An 18,616-nucleotide genomic window follows, 5' to 3' on the forward strand; every position below is an offset into this window, starting at 1 on the left:
TGGGGACCCCAGTAATATTGGCAGTGGAGACAGAGACAGGGGGACAGAGAGAGAAAGTAGAGGAGGAGAGGGAGAGACTAGAGACTAGACATTAATGTTCTTGAGCCTTCATTAGCTGAAGGCATGCTCAAGGCTCTGCTTCTGTCACTGGTTATTACTGACACCTTGGGAAATTAGACATACTTTTAGGACTCCTTGCTGGAGGAGGTTGCATGCTCCAGAATATCTCTTGACATCTAGCTCTTCAAGGAACTCAGATTCACTTAATGTTGCCTTACCATAAGTCAGTGGTGTCAATTGCTGGAGCCAGTGGGGTCTTTAACCTCCAGCCATTGAGGCAGGAGCAGTGAGTGTCCCAAAATACAGCTGTTGGAGAGAACAGTTTGAGTGAGGAGCTTGGTGCTGGATAGGAGCCATGGGTGACAGTCTGTGCTCGGGCTGCTGAGAATCAATGCCTGTACCTTCCTCAAACTCCGTGTGTGTGTGTGCATGTGGATTCACTGGCAAACTCCAAGCTACACCAGACAGCAAGTAAGAAGGCATTGGGTTCGGGCAGGGGTATCAGGCTGGTGGAGGGTCTGTGCTGTATCTGAAGGGACCTGTGAGTGTGAGGTGCCTCTGGGACGAGTGTGTGAGTGCTCTGTGTGTGCAGTGAGCACCCAGCTGGACGAGATGGAGAGTCAGGGACCTATGGGGCAGGTAAGGGGGGCTGGGATGTGGGCAGTGATGCTAGGGGCCAGAGGGGCTGTGCTGGTACTAGGGGGATCCACAAACGTGGATGTGCACATGAAACTGGGGACTGTGGTGTGTGAGCTCCATTAGTGACCTTGTGCCTCTGCCAGCCCAAGAGGAAGAGGGGATGTGACTGGCTGTGCTTAGTCTGGTGTGAGTCCTGAAAATGGGTACTGCTGAAAGCAGTGCCTGGTCTGTGGCTGGCTGTGCTAGAAGGCAGTGTCCTGCATGCACTTATGTGGGATACACAGTCTGTTTTGGTCCATTTGGCCTTTTTCTTTGAGTTCACTTTCTTTCATTCACCTCCCAGCACACCACACAGAGTTCTGTGAATCCTACACTTCAGCATGTAAGTTTTCCACTTCTTATTTCTGGGAACTGGGAAACATCTAACCAAAAATTAAACTTCTGGAGCTAAACTACTAAGCTGTAGTTACCACATCACTTGGGTCAACTGCTTTACTTTTTGAAGCTGCTACTACATGTCTAAAGTCTAAATTTTTAAAGGGTCATCTTATAACGGTGTGGTCATGACTACGTAGAGCATCCTGAGTACCTCTGCACTAGCTTGAGCATTATTCAGAGCTGCCACCCTTAAGTAGCTTGGTATTCCAAAGGTCCTGAGTGGCAGCTCTCAGCACCCTCAGATGACTTGGATGTCCTACCGTCTTGTTAATGGTGAGATGTTTGTAAATAAGCAGGTGAAGGGAGTCTCTAGCAGGTATGCCTTTTCAGATTGCAAAACCTAACTATAAGTGACCAAACATCATGGTATAATTACTTGTTAATGCATAGGTTTATAATGTCATACGAGATTTGCCACATTGGCTGCTTTGCCTGGAGGCTAGCCATCACTTCAGTACAATGCAAATCTGCCAGAGATTCTGCACCACATCTCACAGCACTGAGTAGATATCTCATATAATCTAGGGTGCTGAAAAGGACAGTAATGCTTGGTTTTGGCCAACTGCATTTAGCCAGACCTGTCTAATTTTAGGTGAGGATAGTTGTACAGACTCCAGTGACTACAACTCATTGTGTAAGAATTTTAGATTCATATCTTATGTGTGTCTACATTTCAGAGAATTTTCAAAGAGTCTAGACACCTAAAGCTCCCAGAACCAATGCTTGAATACTTGTTAAAATTCCATTTGACATGTAAATACATTTAAATAAAAATTAAATATTTATTTAAAAACATCTCTAAATGAAAAAGATAGATGTCTTTTTTTAATTTTATTTTTTAATTGCAATTTTAGAAAATTGTTAGAGAAACAATCCTCATTTAAAAAACAAACAAACAAACAAAAAAAACCCAAAACCCAAACCCACAATGAATAAAACCCAACAAAAAACCAAAACTACCCTGGAAAGTTCATTATCTGCAACTGCACTTTAATGCTCCTTGCTAAGAAGCATTTCCATTTCTCTTTCTGAGCTGTATCATTTTTTTGTTTTTCTTATCTTAAGCAAAGGATTGGAAAGCTTATATTACATAAAAATAAGTTCAAACACAACAAATATGGTAATGAACACTTAGTCTGAAGGAACTATTGAAGAAACAGTTTTCTGTAGGTAAAAATCTTTGTTTGAGTTGAATTCTGGTGCCAACAGCTTTATTAATTTCCAGTTTATAATATTTGTATTGAGTATAAAATGATACTGTAGGCAATAAAAGATAACTATACCTTAAATTAATTTGATATTTTTTTGGAAAAAAAAAAAAAAGCAAAACAAAATAAACAACAAACCCCCTAAATTCAATTTATTTTGAACTAAATTATTAATTTATATATTCTTTCTCTTTCCTTCTTCCCCTTCCCTTTCACTTTTATCTTCCTTATCCTTTTCTCCTTTCCCTTTCCCCCTATTTCTTTTCCCTGTATATTCTTATTTCTCCTTTGGTTTTTTTCTTTTCTTTTTTCCTTTTTTTTCCTTGTTCTTTTATCTTTTTTTCTTTTTCTTTTTTAATTTTTTGTTTTTATTTTTTATTCCTTTTTTTTTCTTTCTTCTTCTGTTTTTTTCCTTATTTCTTTTTCTTTTTTCCTTCTCCTTTTCCTCTTCTCATTCCCTTTCCTTTTCCCTTCCTCCTTTCCTCTTTTCCTTCTCTTCCCCCCTTCCCTCCCTTCTCTCCCTGTATATTTGGCAGATAGACACCCATTTTTGTTTATTTGTTGAGGGTTACTCCATGCAGAGATATATATTCTCTCTGCATGGGGTATAATATATTCTCCCTTCCTATCATTGTGAGGCAGAATTCACAAAGTGTTGGATTGTTCACCCCCTAATAGGGAATGTGAGTTGGGCTTAGACCGTTGTGAAACAGGTTAGTTTTACCCTACTGATGATGTATTGTTGCAATAGTAATCCTGCTCAGTATGAGAGGAACTGCAGACCCTTGGTGCGTGCTCTCGGCTGAGGAGCCGCTGGAGCGAGGCTACCATCTATGGGCTTATGACTGAACACCTCTAAGTCAGAATCCTGCCTAGACGTAGTGATGCTGTGCTGTTGCATCATCAGTCTCTCAAGACTGACCCAGGAGATGACAGTCTTGTTCAGAATGAGTGGTTAAAGCCCTTCCTGAATCTTCGTTAGCGAAGACAGGCCTTCCTCATAGGAGAAGGAAAACTCCTATCTTCAAACCCAGGCTGATGGAGCTCGTCTAGCCTTGTATGGCCTTCCATCGAAGAGAAGGACACTCTTACAAAACCTACAACCCGAGGACTTTGCTGTCGCTGTCACCATCCTAGCTAGCTAGGCTGTGGCAATTAAACCTCAGGTGTAAAGAGTGGGGCCAGTTCTGTGCAAGCTGCGCCTCACCTAAAAAATCCACTGCACGGCTGGAAGGGCTTGCTCTCACTTGTCTGTATGGACAGGCAAGGGTCAAAACGGTAGGTGACAAGGTGCATGGGAAGCTGCAGATCCAACCTTGCATGCGGGTGGACCAGCGCATGGGTAGCTCGAACTTTGACATTGTGCAGGAGATGACAGTCGTGGTCGGACACTTCCTGATTGTCTAAGCACCCTTTTTTTCCAACCAGATTTGCATATCCCACATGCCCTTGGTCATCGTGCTTGTAGTAAGTGTGGTTAAAGCCCTTCCCAAATCTTCGCTTGTGAAGCCAAGCTGTCATATATAATACTATATGAACAGTATTATTCATTTGTTATGTCTTAGTAGCTAAATAAAAATGAGTATTACAGTCTTCTGTATGTTACCCTTAGGCAGAGGCCCCGCTGTGATCTCAGCACAGAACTTTGACTTGGAGATATATGATAGAGACCTAGCTAGAGTGACCCAAAACAGGCTGAGAGAGCAAGTTAGCAATTAGCCAATAGGAATTAATTGGGGATCCAATCCTTGACCTCACTCTCTGATTTTATATTTACCTACAGACAGGTGTACCCTGTACTACATTAAATTAAATATTGAGACTATTACATTGTCTGTAATAATGTGCTTGGTTTACTCTTGCTTAAGTGAAACACTGATTAATATCTCAGTATGATTGAAGAATTTGATTGGATAATAAATACAAAACTATATATAAATTACTTGTGGTGTGCTCTCTGTCTTTGTCCCTTCATTGTATAAACTGATGATTAAGTCAGCCTACAGGGAGGAGAGGAATGGTGTACAGTCAACTCTGATATGGGAGATGAGATACACAGTCTTTAGGGGTAAGCCTAGAAGGACCAGACAAATTCTCCAATTTAGGTGGTGTCTTGGAGCCCTCTGCACCACTGGATATGTGTTTAGAAAAGAAATTTCTGCTTTTGCTACAGATAAGTGCATTTTGCACGCGGCTTTAATCCAGAGAAACCCAAAGAGTTCTGCACAGAAATTTCACTGTCTTTGTGCTGCAAACAGGAAGGAAAATAAACAATCAAACCCTTGAACTATATTTTCTTTTTCATGAATGTATGCTTAGCCCATTGTTTTAATTTTACAAGGTAGGGTGAATGCAATTTGCAGGCTAAGAATTGCTAGTGAGAATTAAGTTGAAAGATCTTTAATGAAAAGAATTTGTCCATTCAAAAGCAGATTCAGGATCTTTTTCTCTCAGATTTTCCTGATGGCAAAGACCTAGGGTTACTTTGGTGCTGTAAGAAATTAATTATTTTCCAGTGGTGTCCCGGTTTTGGCTGGGATAGAGTTAATTTTCTTCCCAGTAGCTGGTGCAGTCCTGTGTTTTCAATTTTAGTCTGAGAATAATGCTGATAACACACTGAGGTTTTAGTTGTTGCTAAGTAGCATTTACTCTGATCAAGGACTTCTCAGTCTCTCATGCACTACCAGTGAGGAGGGGCACAAGAAGCCAGGAGGGAGCAGAGACAGGACCCCTGAGCCAAACTAGCTAAAGGGGTATTCCATACCACAGCACATCATGCCCAGTATAGAAACTGGGAGGAGTTACCTAGAAGGTAAGGCTGAGTCAGGCTGGATATTGGTCAGTGGGTGGCGAGCAATTGTATTGTTCATTACTTGTGTTTATGCAATGTAATGTACTCTTTTTTTCCTTTCCCCTTTTAGTTTTGTAGTCTCTCCCCTTATTTTTTTCCTTATTATTATTAGTAGTAAGTAGTATTATACTGTACTTTAGGTGTTAAATTGTTCTTAAATCATGAGGTTTGCATTCTTTTGATTCTCCTACCCATCCTGCCTGGGAGGGGGAAGCGGGGCAAGTGAGTGTGCTGTTGCATGGTACTGAGTTGCTGGCTGGGTTAAAACATAACTTATTAAAAACCTCTGAAACATTAGCTCATAAACTCTTAAATACTTCTATTGTTATCTACACAGACCACTTTACTAATGTGGACTGGATGCAGTAGGTGCTTATGTAATTTTTAATAATGTCACTTTATTGAGTGCAAGGTGGCATTATGGCATAAGTGTTTTAACACAGTGGAAATTTAAGCTGCTTGTTATCATTTGGAATTAAATGATTGGATTAGGTTTTTTGCAATTCAAAATCAGATTTTCTTTGTTAGGAAACAGCAGTTATTTTGTTTCTAAAGGCATATAAGCTTGGTACATTTCTTTTTCTGTGAACTGGATGTAACATCTAATATTTTCCCAAATGTGAACTGATACAAAGGCTTAATATTTTGTAGTATGTACTCACTGGTGTCTTGAGTAAATAAGAATTCAGTTAATTTTTAATGTCTCCAGACTTCCACAGTATCATTCCACCCTGGCCACAGCAATGATCAGAGTACAAAGTCCAAAGAATTTCCTTTCTGTAGTTTGTGTTAAGCATGGGGAATTAAATATATGGGATCCATCTGGGTTATCTTTTGAGTAAGTACTCCATATTTTTCAATGGTGATGAAGAGAGATCTTTTTGCTTGTCAACAGTGACAAGCAGGAGAAACTTGTCTATTAACTAAGCCCTATTAGGGTTTATCAGATACATGTACTTTAATTCTCTGGCAAAGGACTGTTTGTTACATGCCATCTTGCCTTCTTCAGGAGTAGACCCCAAAATGGAGATCAGATGCATTGTATTAGTGACAATAAATGTTGACAAACTGAGCTTTACTGGGGAAATTTATTAGGAGCATATGAACTTTTACATAGTTTTGATATCTATATTTATTTAATACATAACTTTCTACATATAACAAATTATATATATGTAATATAGTTTTATAACTTAATGTATATAGTTATGTGTGTATTATGTGCATGTATAACCCTCTTGATATAAATTCACTGCTTCATATTTATATTTGCCCCAGATACAAACAGCAAACATGACTTGACACACATAACAAATTTCAGAAGACTCTAAGGATGCAGATTTTTAGATTATTTAACTTATTTTTTAAAGTGCAAGCCCTCCCTGCTCATAACTATAATGAAACCAGTGCTCTGCTATAATATTCCATTGATTGTGTGAGGCTTAAAGTATTGGTATAATCCCTGATCTTAGAATTTGTCTACTCTATGTCTGCTGGGTCTAAACAAACTGAAGGATGCTGAGGTGTTTCTTATTTTAGTCCTACTCTGGAATTGAATTTGCTCTTCAGCCTGGGTTTTATTAGTGTTCTGCAAACCACAATTATTTGCAGCACAGATGTGCAAGGCAAGGTATGTGGGGAGGGTAGCTAGTGGTGGGTAAAGAAATTGAGGAAATTATTTCTATAATGGTTTCTGAATGTCAGGATGCTTCTGCTAATATAGTTATATTTCAGTTTCTGCTGAATTTCACTGGGAAAGAATTTACTTGTAACATTCTTGTCCAATGCTAGCTAAATTACTTCAATGTAAAATTGTGCATGGGTCTTTTACAAATTGTGGGGTTAACTGAATTTCTAGCAGTAGAAAAGAAAGTAGAGTGCTTACTACAAAACTCCTCATCCACCAGTATCCGTCAAGCCTGGACCCTCGATAATATTTTCAAGCTCAAAACTTTCTTTCGTGGGTCTAGACACCTCGTGTTTTGGTGCCACTCTAACAGTACGCAATGCACAGCAATGATTGTTCATTGCATCATCTGTTGAATTATATGATTGCTTGAGTATATCCCTCTTTGTAACATCATCCCTCTGCTCAACAAAAAAAGTGCAATTCTTGTGTTGTTTGAAATTAAATACTGGTCTGGTTTTCCTCTTACAGGGAGTTTTCTCCAAATACTTTGCTTTTTAAACTCCAAATTTCTTAAATTTATTTCTTTCATGTCAAAATTAAAGCCCTTCTGACCTTTGCCCTGTGAAAAAAAAATTAATTGAAGTTTCTTATATTTGTGAGGGTTATAAAGTGAAATTAAATGTACTGCTTGAAGCCAGTGAGGCTTTTTGCCACAAGGTTTTCTTCCTCAAAATTTTACTCTTGACCAAAGGCAGAAAACACCAGGTTGGCAATTCATATTCTTAATGGAACAGCTGTCAAGTAAGGAGATAAGTTTGGTAAAAGAAAATAATCAAATTCTTACTTTTTTTTTTTTTTTCCCTGAAGAAGAGGAATGCTGAACACAAAAGTTTTCTGCTCATCTTTTTCCTTGCTTGAGTTCTTTGTTTTATTTCATAAAATGACTCTCTCAAACTCTGAAAAACAGCACAAAATAATAGACAGCCTCAGTTTTATTGTTTTCAAACTTTGGCTCAAACTTCTTACTTTCAAGAAAGATTTGTTTTTACTGGAGCAATTTTCAGTTTTCACTTCTTTCTACCAGAGAGCTGCTTTTCATAAATGTTATTTTGAATTAATGAAACTGTATCAGAAAAGGGGAAATTAGTCTGAATAGTCAAGCCTGATTTTGCTCAATTTTTGTATTAGTTATTCTTTCTGGAAAATGAAAGTCAAGGAAGCTTTTTTATTAAACAGATATAGATACTTGATTAGCTCATAATCTAAGGTTTTTCTTTTTCATTAAACCTTATTCAAACAAGCTTCTAAAACATATTCTTGTAAATTCATTTTTAAGTACAAACAGATAAATCCTTTTACAGGTTATTTTCAGCATGTTATTTATAATAGTTGTGTAATCTGCCCAACATGTTTACTTCAGACCCTTTGACATTATCAGATATATAAGAGGTCATTCCTTAATGTCCTGGACAATATTTTATCTTCCAAAATCAACCATTGAACAGGTAAGTGTGTATTTCAAGGCAATTCCCTGCCTTTCAGAGGTCAGTGCAGTTCAGCTGCAGTATACTTCATTGTTTCTGAAGTGGTTTGAAATACCTCAGGAAATAAGTAGAAAATATCACTGTATAAAGGTGTCTTTTTTTGTTTGGTTGGTAGGTTTTGTTTTGGTTTGTTTGGTTTGGTGTATTTGTGGGGGTTTTTTTGGTTTGGTTTGTTTGCTTTCTTGCTTTTGTTTTTTTGGGGGTTTTAGGTTTTTTGGTTTTGTTTGGTTGGTTGGTTGGTTGCTTTTTTTTGTTTGCTTGTTTTTTTTTTTTCCCTGAACAGCACAGTAATTATTAGAAAAGAAAGGGAGTCTTCTTTCTGAGAGAATCAGCTGTTGCCTTACAAGCACAAAATGAACCATGGTCCAGTCACATATATAATTAGAAAAAACAGACATATCTATGTATGGATGCATATATAGATACATACACACGCACAAAAATAAACTGGGTTAGGAAGACTAACCAAAACCATACAATTCTGATGAAGATCAGAATAGGATTTACATTTTTCTGGTGGAACTGCTATTATTGATGTTTGGAGAAAGCTTTATCTGAAACACTTCTAAGTGTCACACTGCATTTGACCCAGATGCAAATCACTTTGATTCACGATGAAATATCTAGTCTCTTGAAAAAAATACACCTGCACATTTTTAAATAGTCAAACTTTTGTTAATGTTGATAAAATTCAGCTAATTCAATGTGCACAGTAGCAGACATTTCAATTTTCAGGTTGTAGGTAATTCAGGAAGTAGAAATACAAAATAAGACAACAAATCCTAGTTTCCTATGTTTATATTCTTTTATTAAATGCATTTGTGCATACTTAAAATAGTTGGAACTTTACTGCAGTGTAGTCAATCGATCAATTAAGATTTAAAAATTACTATAAAAAAAATTAGCTTTTATTATATTAAACACCTTAAAAACTGTAATTTGGCATTTAATATGTTTTGTCAATCCAACTGTAAATAAACAAACTTATGGATATAACATATGAAAACAATATCTAATGGTAAGCTGTGTGAGACAACTATTCCTGTTATCCATAGCCAAGTAAAGTAACTCCAATATGGACAATAAATGGCATATTATTTATTCTTTTGAGGGTTTTGGTGTTTTGGTTTTTGTTTGCTGCTTTTTTTTTTTATTTTCCTTGCTATATCATAAACAGTACTACCTAAAAATGAATGAAATATGACATTAAGCTGTTTGGTTCTTTTACAACAGCTGTAAAGGAAAAATAAAAGAATGTTTAATATTCTCTAAAACAAAGAATCTAAATTCTGTCTGCTGCTCACTCATTCATTGCTGCTCTTAGGAAGATTAGGAAATTAGGTTGGAATGTCCCCATCTGAAATACTGATTTTAAGAGGTCTGACTTGCATTATGCATCTCTTTTCTTTGCTTCTTGTTATAATAAAATTTACTTGTCTTATGCTTATTAATTTTATATATGGGCTTAATTGTGTTAGGTGGATGAAACTTGACACCTGCATGAACTATCCTGAATTTAGAATGGTGATGCAGCTGAAGACATCAGCAAGAAATATCACTTCTTTTTGTCACTCGCTGGAAAATTTAATAAATATCCTTGTTACCTGAACCAAGATAACCTTTTTTCCATCATTTAGGGAATTAACTAGCAATGAGCATCCCAGGACTCTAGTTCATTAAAGAGGACAAGTAGCATGAGACACCTGATTACTCTAAAACCAGCACAAACTTAGCATTAAACATCACACTACAGATTTGGGTAATAATGCAGCCCACCAGTCTGTTGATGGGAAGATGAGCTAATAAGTATGGAGGTAAATTCAGTATACCATTCAAAAATTTAAATTCTAAGTCTCTATTTGAAGACTTTTAGGTTTCAGGTAAATACAGTAAGAAATGTAAAGCTGAGAAATCAAAGCATTAGTTTTTATTCAGAGTTTCTGGGAAATTATTCATTGTGCTGAATGTAAACCCACAGTGAATTATCTAAAGCAATTAGGACGTCACAGCTTTTTCAGTCTGTCTGTTAGCAACAAATGAAGGCTGCAGCAGGTTTATGTAAAATTAGAACTTGCTAAGATTTATTATAGTCTATAGCATTCATAACACCCTTCCTGTTAAGCCCTCCAACATGTTCTATCCTGGCAAGAAACCAGCAATTTATGATAGCTGCCTGATATTAATTAATAATTTACCCTTTACAATTGTCCTGGCCTTTATACTAGAAGTGCTTTTTGTGAGCCCTGGCAGTTTATTAGCAGATTCACTGCAGGCAATTAAAAGGTGCCATCTTCACACCAGCTTTGCTGCCCTTTCACCTGTTTAATAAAGCATTTTCATTGCTTGCATTTGGCTTTTGTTGGATCAGGTGCAAAAATACTTGCACCTCAGAAAAGATGTAAATTCTTTAAAATTGCTCTATTATCACAGGAAATATATGTAGTGAGATAACTATTTAATGGGAACACTAAACATGAAAGAAGAGGTTGAATCTTGATTTGATTTCTCTAACACAAGATATGAAGATTTAAAGTCAAATGGGGATTCAGGTGACAGTCTGGTCATTTATTTATCATTTTGAATAAAAAAAAAAATTGTAAAAAATAGTTTAAGTAGTTTTAGGTTTTAGTACACAGTGATGTTCTGGATATTTTCCCTCACTTTCATTTCTTTTTGTGTGGCTAATATCTGAATGATGAGAGAACAAGCCATAACACAGTGAATAAGTAGAGATGTATTTAGCATATATAAAGAGCTCTCAGAAATATTTGAAATATTCTTAGTGTAAATGATCATATTAATTTTAATCATGTTTTGAAAATTCCTATTTCAAATTACTTTAATGTATTTACTGTTTAATTTAATTTTATGTAATTTTTACCATGGAGGATATTTACCCGCTGTCTTTGGAAAGTCATTTTGAACAAGAGTTGTGGTATATTATACACAGAAAAAGCACATTTGCAGTTCTTTATATGAAATTTAATTATTTCCAGCTATATAATATGTATTAAAATGCACAATAATGATTTTTTAACCACAATTATAAATCAGTCTTTTAAAGTGTGAAAATATAACACTATTTATACATAAACGTAAAATATATCAATTATTTAACACTTTATAAACTACATATAAAATAGTTTTTAATATAAAATATGCCTCCAATATCTATAAAAGTTCTAGTTTTCTAATAAGAATAATAATCTTTTATGATCTTATCTAATGAGTGCAAAGAAAAATGTAATAAAGAGGTACTGAATGATGAATATGGAAGATTTCAGTGAATATTCATTTTAAAATACTCAGCCAATATAAATAATAAATAAATAAATAAATAAAATCTAAAAGCATTCTTGGTCTGCAGAGGACATTTGACAGAAAAAAACTGAAATTCCTAAACATTTGTTGAATAACTAGCTCAGGCAGTCACAAAATTCGACAAAGATTTTCTTAGATTTGTATGCTAAAATGCTTTACAATTTAAGAATCACAAACTTTTACTAAAGCAAGCCTGGGTTTAACTTTTACAGAGCCTATGAAAATCGTAAGTTCATGTATGCTATTGAAGTCACAGTGAAAACTGAATAAGTAGAGGGCAGTAGCCTGGCAATATTAAAGAAAATTTTAATGGCAATTTAACTTTAGGATGAGTATAAACCTCACAAAGACAAGAAATATATTGCTATTAATATATTTAAAACAGTATTCTTTTTTGCTTAACAGTGGCAGCTGCATGAATTTTTTTTATGGTACACAAAAGTGTAAGCATAAGCTCTTTCACCTGAAGTCCAGTAATAGAGAAACTTTTACTTGGTTGGTATGTGCTCTTTTTTGACTAAATCAAGCAAAGGAACTTTACAAACCTGCTTGTAAAGAGTTTTTTGGTTCTTTGTTCATTGTTTTTCATTTCTATTAGTATGGGAGCATTTGAAAGAATCTGTAATGAAAACTTGCTGCATCTCTAGGATTTTCTACAGATTTACCTGGACAACAAGCAGTAAGACCTAAACTTGACCTAATTCTAATCCAATGATATTAACTGTTTTCAGAATTAATGGTTAATAAGTATCTTTGCAGTACACATTGGAATCAAAGTACTGTAAATTTCTGCAGTTGTTACAATATTCTATGTCAGCAAAATACAATTAAATACAGATAATGTTCTTTTTTGTTTCATTAATTAAGAAAAAAGGATGGGAATATATAGAATTAGCCACAAATATTTTGAATATGTTGATTACAGTGTATTTTTCTCCATTAATAATTTTTTTTTTTACTGTCACATCATGGTTTTGCTTACTCCTGTCCTATCTTCTATGATGAAAGACATATGTTCTCGACAAACACACTATGTAGAAATAAAAGACCATATGTTTAGATTATTGAACTTTTCACAGGATATACAAAATCAAACAAATGAAAAACGCCAACATCCTTTACACCCCTTCCCCTATTCTTTGGTTTGAAGACTAATAAACAATCCATTCAAGCACACACAAAGCTAAATCCATCCCTTAGGCATTGTAAGCTAAAAATTGTGTATCCAGTGTAATCTAATTGCAGGATTGCAAGTAACCAAACAATTCAGTGAAAATGCTTGCGAATTAAATGCAGTCATTACTTTTTTTCTTGAATATTGAAAAATACTGCATATAATGAAAAGAATGAGAAGAGTGGAAGCACAAGTAACAGAGTGACAAACCTGAGGAAATCCATTGTAAATCAATAATTATGATGTAAAAACCATATACAACAGTAACGACACATTTGCTTGGTGGCTCCTTTCTACCTATAAAAAATAGTTCTTCCACATACTTGACAGAGAAAACATTAATCTGCAGACATGAGTTCACTAACTAATTTTTAAGAATGACCCTTGAAAGATGAGTCCAGCAGAGAAATGAAGTTATAATTGGAAAGAAATAATTCTGTAATGCTTCAGAGCCCTTATTCAAAATCAAGGAATAAAACCCCCATGACAAACATAGAGAAATATTCTGATTGTTACTTCAGAATAATCTTTTCTTGGATTAATTAAATTCTTGTGTTGAAGATGTAGCTAGGAAAATTCTGCTTGGTAGTTCAGTAGGGAATTGTTTCTTTGTGTGTGTGTTTGAATGTATATATGCATATAAAAACAATGGTGCAAATGGCAGAACAAAATATTTATTACATCTTTCTTTATCTCACAAAAGGTCTTCATAGAATGAGTGGACAGGACCTTTGGAAATTATTACTAGTAGCATATGGGATAATTTATAAAGTTCATCTAGTTGATCTTCTTGTCCATCCCTTATAGCCTGAAAACTAGAATTGCAGGGAAAGCTGAAAAATTAGCCCCCCTTTTTCCCAATATATTGTTTAGTGCACCATTTAAGACTATTTTGAAGTATGCCTTTAGGAATATCAACAAATATGTGAAAAATATACTTTAGCATAGATCGCCTACTGTATGGCATCTGCTAATTTGTTATCACATAAATCTCACATGGCTGAATTCCTGTTCATCCATTCAGCATCTTCAAAATCATGATAATCAGGGGCACTAATTTGATTTATTGGTTTCAGCAATATAGAAAGAGTTATCAACCTCCTTCTGATAAACTGTTTGTTACTTAACAACCACTGACAGTTGACTGTAGCCTGTATAGGAATTATCAGGCTCTCTGGTATGATTTTAGATAATAAAATCGATTTCATACTGTCTCAAGCAGCAGGTTGGGAAAGGTTTACTGAAATTTGTTTAAAGGCTTCGAATAAAATAGTGGGGAAAATTTGGACCATCGTAACTCTATGTTATGCAGAAGATAGATAGCCAAAATATGTAATCATGCCACAAGAACAAACTCTGTCACACCAATTTTAAATTGTCTTACTGGCAGATAGTGTTTCTGTCACAAGAAGGAATAAGGTCTAGTAAAACTGAAATAACTTTATCCAAACCAATGAAGGAAGGCCAAAATAAATCTGTAAAAGGACAATTTTTAGATGAACTGATATGTTGCCTTCTTTATGGGAAAATAATCCTTTTAAAATTATATATTTATAATCACGTAAAAGCTAACAATCAAAATTAAGGTTGGGAAGAAATTGTGTATTATCATCCTTAACAACAATGGACAACAACAAGCTTTTTCAGTGCTGTATGTGCAGAATATATCTTTATCTTTCTATCTACGCTCTGATGAACTTTAGCAAGGAAGGAAATGTAAGTAATTGTCTCCTTTGGAAAGAGTGACAGCTACAACCCATCTTTCAATCTCCAAATACAGAAGAAAATATATAACTGTAAGATTAGCAGGAACAATAATGACAAAAAAAATATTATTCACTTCTGTTAAGTTGCTTAAAGGTTAGCTGAATTTGCTGAATCACCAACACTGGAATAACATAACTAAAATTAAAAAAAAGGACATTCAACTTATTGTCAGGAAGGAAATCGGGAATTGTCTAATAAGTCATTCATTGTGTAGACACTATTATATAACTCAACCAGTGAGGCCACAGGGTCAAGCCTACTAATTAGCTATCAGTTTTCCTGCAGTACCTTAAATGAAATTTAGATTTTCCTTCAGTTTTCATCAGGAGCAGGCATGAGCTAGAGATGTCTTATTTTGATGAAGGCAAGATGCTCAACATCCTCTGTCAGGAAGCCTGCCTTATTCTTGATTGCCACAATGAGCTATATTACTGAGGAAATATTCTGTCCTTACGCATTTGTAGACAGGTAGCTTTAGATAATGACAAGCTATCTGAGGGAAAGGCTAACAGAATTGTATTTTCTGTGTAATAGGTAGTGAGATTCTCCTTTGCTTAGTAAACAGTTCAGAAAGATGTCTTTCTACCAAGATAAAGATTCATCTGGCCTTTTAGGATTAGGAGAAATTTCAAGCAATTATGTGGATTAATTATCAGTAAAACACTTACTACTTTGGCTGATAAAAAATGAAGATGAGAAAAGGAAGAAACCTGAAAAAATCAAGAATGCAATTTATATTCATTATGCTTAAGTCACTAAGTTTAGATGAGGTATTTTAATGTTTCTGCTCAGCTGTGTTGGCTGGATTTCAGAAAACACTGAATAAGTCTGAGCATATGCTGTCTGGTTTTTTTATCTTGACAGTATGGATACTTTGCTTGACTCATTTCTGGTGGAAGCTGCAGCTGCTTCTCACCAAATTGTCCAAGAAGGACAAAACAAGCAGAAATACCCCCACAATGGGGAAAGCAATATAAGAGAGAAAAATAAATTTATTCAAACTGTGATACCAACAAACTCACCTATCTTCTGTGAAACCCACAGTTCTTTCCTTCTAAGATACATTGCTTCTCCTGAGACTTAAAGGAATACGTTATGTTAATTTGAATAGTGTAGCCAGCTCACTGAATCAATATCTCATCAAAGTTAAAATATTTATTAGACATCTAAGGTAGAGGGATCAATTAGTTATCAACATGTAGGTGCCTAGTAGCATTTAAGATGCCTGAAAGTAGCAGAGACATCCCTGTGAAACAAGCAGGTGTGATACACAGCTGAAGGACAGATGTGATTTTTGAAGACAAGCATCTCAGAGGGTATTAGATACCTATGCCTGAGCAAGTGAGTTAAAAATAGATATCTGAACTCCTTTTACAATGAATGGCTGCTGAAGGCTTGATACAGTTGCCTAGTGCTGTCTGAGAGGCTCCAGGGTATTGTGTCTGACCTTCACATGCTGTTTTAGGAGACTATAGACCTCCTGATGGCTTTAGTTAAAAAAAAACCAAACAAACAAAGTAATGGGGGTTCTGATAAAATATGATCAACTTGCTTCTTAATCATATAATTAATTAAAGATTTTCAGTTGGAGCCTATGGCCTTCTAGTGACTGAAATCACTTCTGTAACAGAAGTTCACAATCAATGTGGTTATGTGATACAAAGATTATGTAGGCATTATGCTTGCTTTGTATGTTATATATATAAATGCTTATTAGTATGCATGACAGTTACAGACAACCATGTAAAAAAGCAATAGAATGTCTTTTCAGTTAATTAGTAGCTCCCCAGGAGAATAAAACCTAATGCACAGTCGCTTTCATAGATTCATAAAACTTAGACTTTTCTGCAAGAACCTATTCCTCAGACGTGGACTTTGGAAATCAAAAATTACACCAATACTGTAATCAGAATATTAGAGCCTGAAGTATGACAAGGAAATTTAATTGATGCTTCTTATTTCTCTTTACTCTGTGTTAATAATGCCTTCTGTTTCCTACTAAATTTACGAAGTTATTAGTACTTTACTGATAGAGTTCATTGAATAAATCTAACAAGTCTTTAAAATATTTTATGATTAAGTCAGTAAAGAATTACAGTTAGCTAAAATAACATTGGTTAACTCCCCAGTAATCAATTAATATTTGGGGAAGCTATAAAAAATACATTTTAAGACATTTTATAAAATGTCTGCAACTAAATCGCTTTTTATTCTGGAAGGGTTGCTGAGAAGTAAGGAATTAACAAGGGATCTGGGTAATGATTTTACTGATGTGCCTATTTAGATGATCTTGGATAATATTCTCACTTTAATAGAAGACTGAGTGAACTTCAACATTTTTCTGTGTGTTGCCAGTTAAGGTGCATATTGAGTGACATAGATTTTTCCTATCCTCTGGTTTTCCAACTTTAAAAAATTCTCTAAAGAACACTGAGCTGAATTTATTCTCTGAGGACATACCAACCCACACCTTATTAAAGTATGCTAAATGTATTTGTAAAGTAATGCCAAAGCTCCATTAGCTTAACCTGATATAGTGAATAGTATTAATAGACATTTTAGGCTATTGATTAGTTTCCATTTTTGCAGGACTTTCCCTTCTCCCCACTCCCAACACACACACACCCCTGCCCTTCCCTAATGCATTGGATTTGCATGGCAAGGTTTTGGTAGTGGCATGGCAACAGGAGTGGCTTCTGCGAGAAGCTGTCAGAAGCTTCCCTAATGTCCAACAGACGTAGTGCCAGCCAGCTCCAAGACAGACCTATTTCTGGCCAAGCCCAAGCCCATCAGCAATGGCAGTAGAGGCTCTGGGATAATGTAGTTAAGAAGTGGGAAAGGTTACTGCCCAGGAGCAATTGCAGTCAGAGAGAGGAGTGATAACATGATAGAAACAGCTCTGTAGAAATCAGGATCAGTGAAGGAGGGCAGAAGGTGCTCCAGGTGCCAGAGCAGAGATTCCCCTGCAGCCTGTGGTGCCAACCATGGTGAGGCAGCTGTGCTCCCACAGCACACAGAGGTCCACAATGGGGCAGATCTCCACCTGCAGCACATAAGAGGACCTCATAGTGGAGCAGAAAATGCCCAAAGGAGGCTGTGACCCCGTGTGAAAACTGCACTGGAGGAGGCTCCTGGCAGGACCTTTGACTCCATGGAGAAAGGAGCCCATTCTGGAGCAGGTTTTCTGGCAGGACTAGTTGCCCTATGGGGGACCCACACTGGAGCACTCTGTTCCTGAAGGACTGCACCCTATGGAAGGGACCCACTCTGGAGCAGTTAGTAAACATCTGCAGCCAGTGGGAAAGACCCATATTGAAGAAGTTCATGGAGCACTGCCTCCTGTGGGTGGGATCCCACACTGGAGCAGGGGAAAAGCTTGAGGAGTCCTTTCCTTGAGGAGGAAGGAACAGCAGAGACAACATGTGATGAACTAACTGCAACCTTCATTTCCCATGCCCCTGTGCTACTCGGGGGTAGGAGGCAGAAAATTCAGGAATTAAGTTAAGCCTGGGAAGAAGAAAGGGGCAGAGGGAAAATTATTTTTAATTTTTGGTTTTATTTCTCATTAACCTACCCTGATTTGATAAAGTAAATTAATTTCTCCAAGTCGAGTCTGTTTTGACTGTGACAGTAATTGCTGAATGATCTCCCGTCTTTAACCCACAAGCCTTTCACTGTGTTTTCTCTCCCCTGTCCAGTTGAGGAGGAAAAGAGATAGAGTGACTTTGGTGCACATCTGGCATAGAGTGAGGGTCAATACACCATGCTTAAAGATGTGCTATTTTTTTTCAGCTCTTTAGTTTTTCTCTACACTTCTCACAAGCAAGTATATATAAAATTAACTGAAAACTACACACTGTTACGGTCCAGTGTTTCTTTAGGTACAAGAAATGCTATTAAAGATAATTAACCTTAAAGTTTAAAGCTAGAAACAAACATACAAATATGTCAGAATGACATTACAGGTGAATAAACAAAGAATTA

The sequence above is a fragment of the Pezoporus occidentalis genome, unplaced genomic scaffold (genome assembly GCF_034315485.1).
Source record: "Pezoporus occidentalis ecotype Australia unplaced genomic scaffold, CSIRO_AGI_Poc_V1 ctg5, whole genome shotgun sequence".
NCBI lineage: Eukaryota > Metazoa > Chordata > Aves > Psittaciformes > Psittacidae > Pezoporus > Pezoporus occidentalis.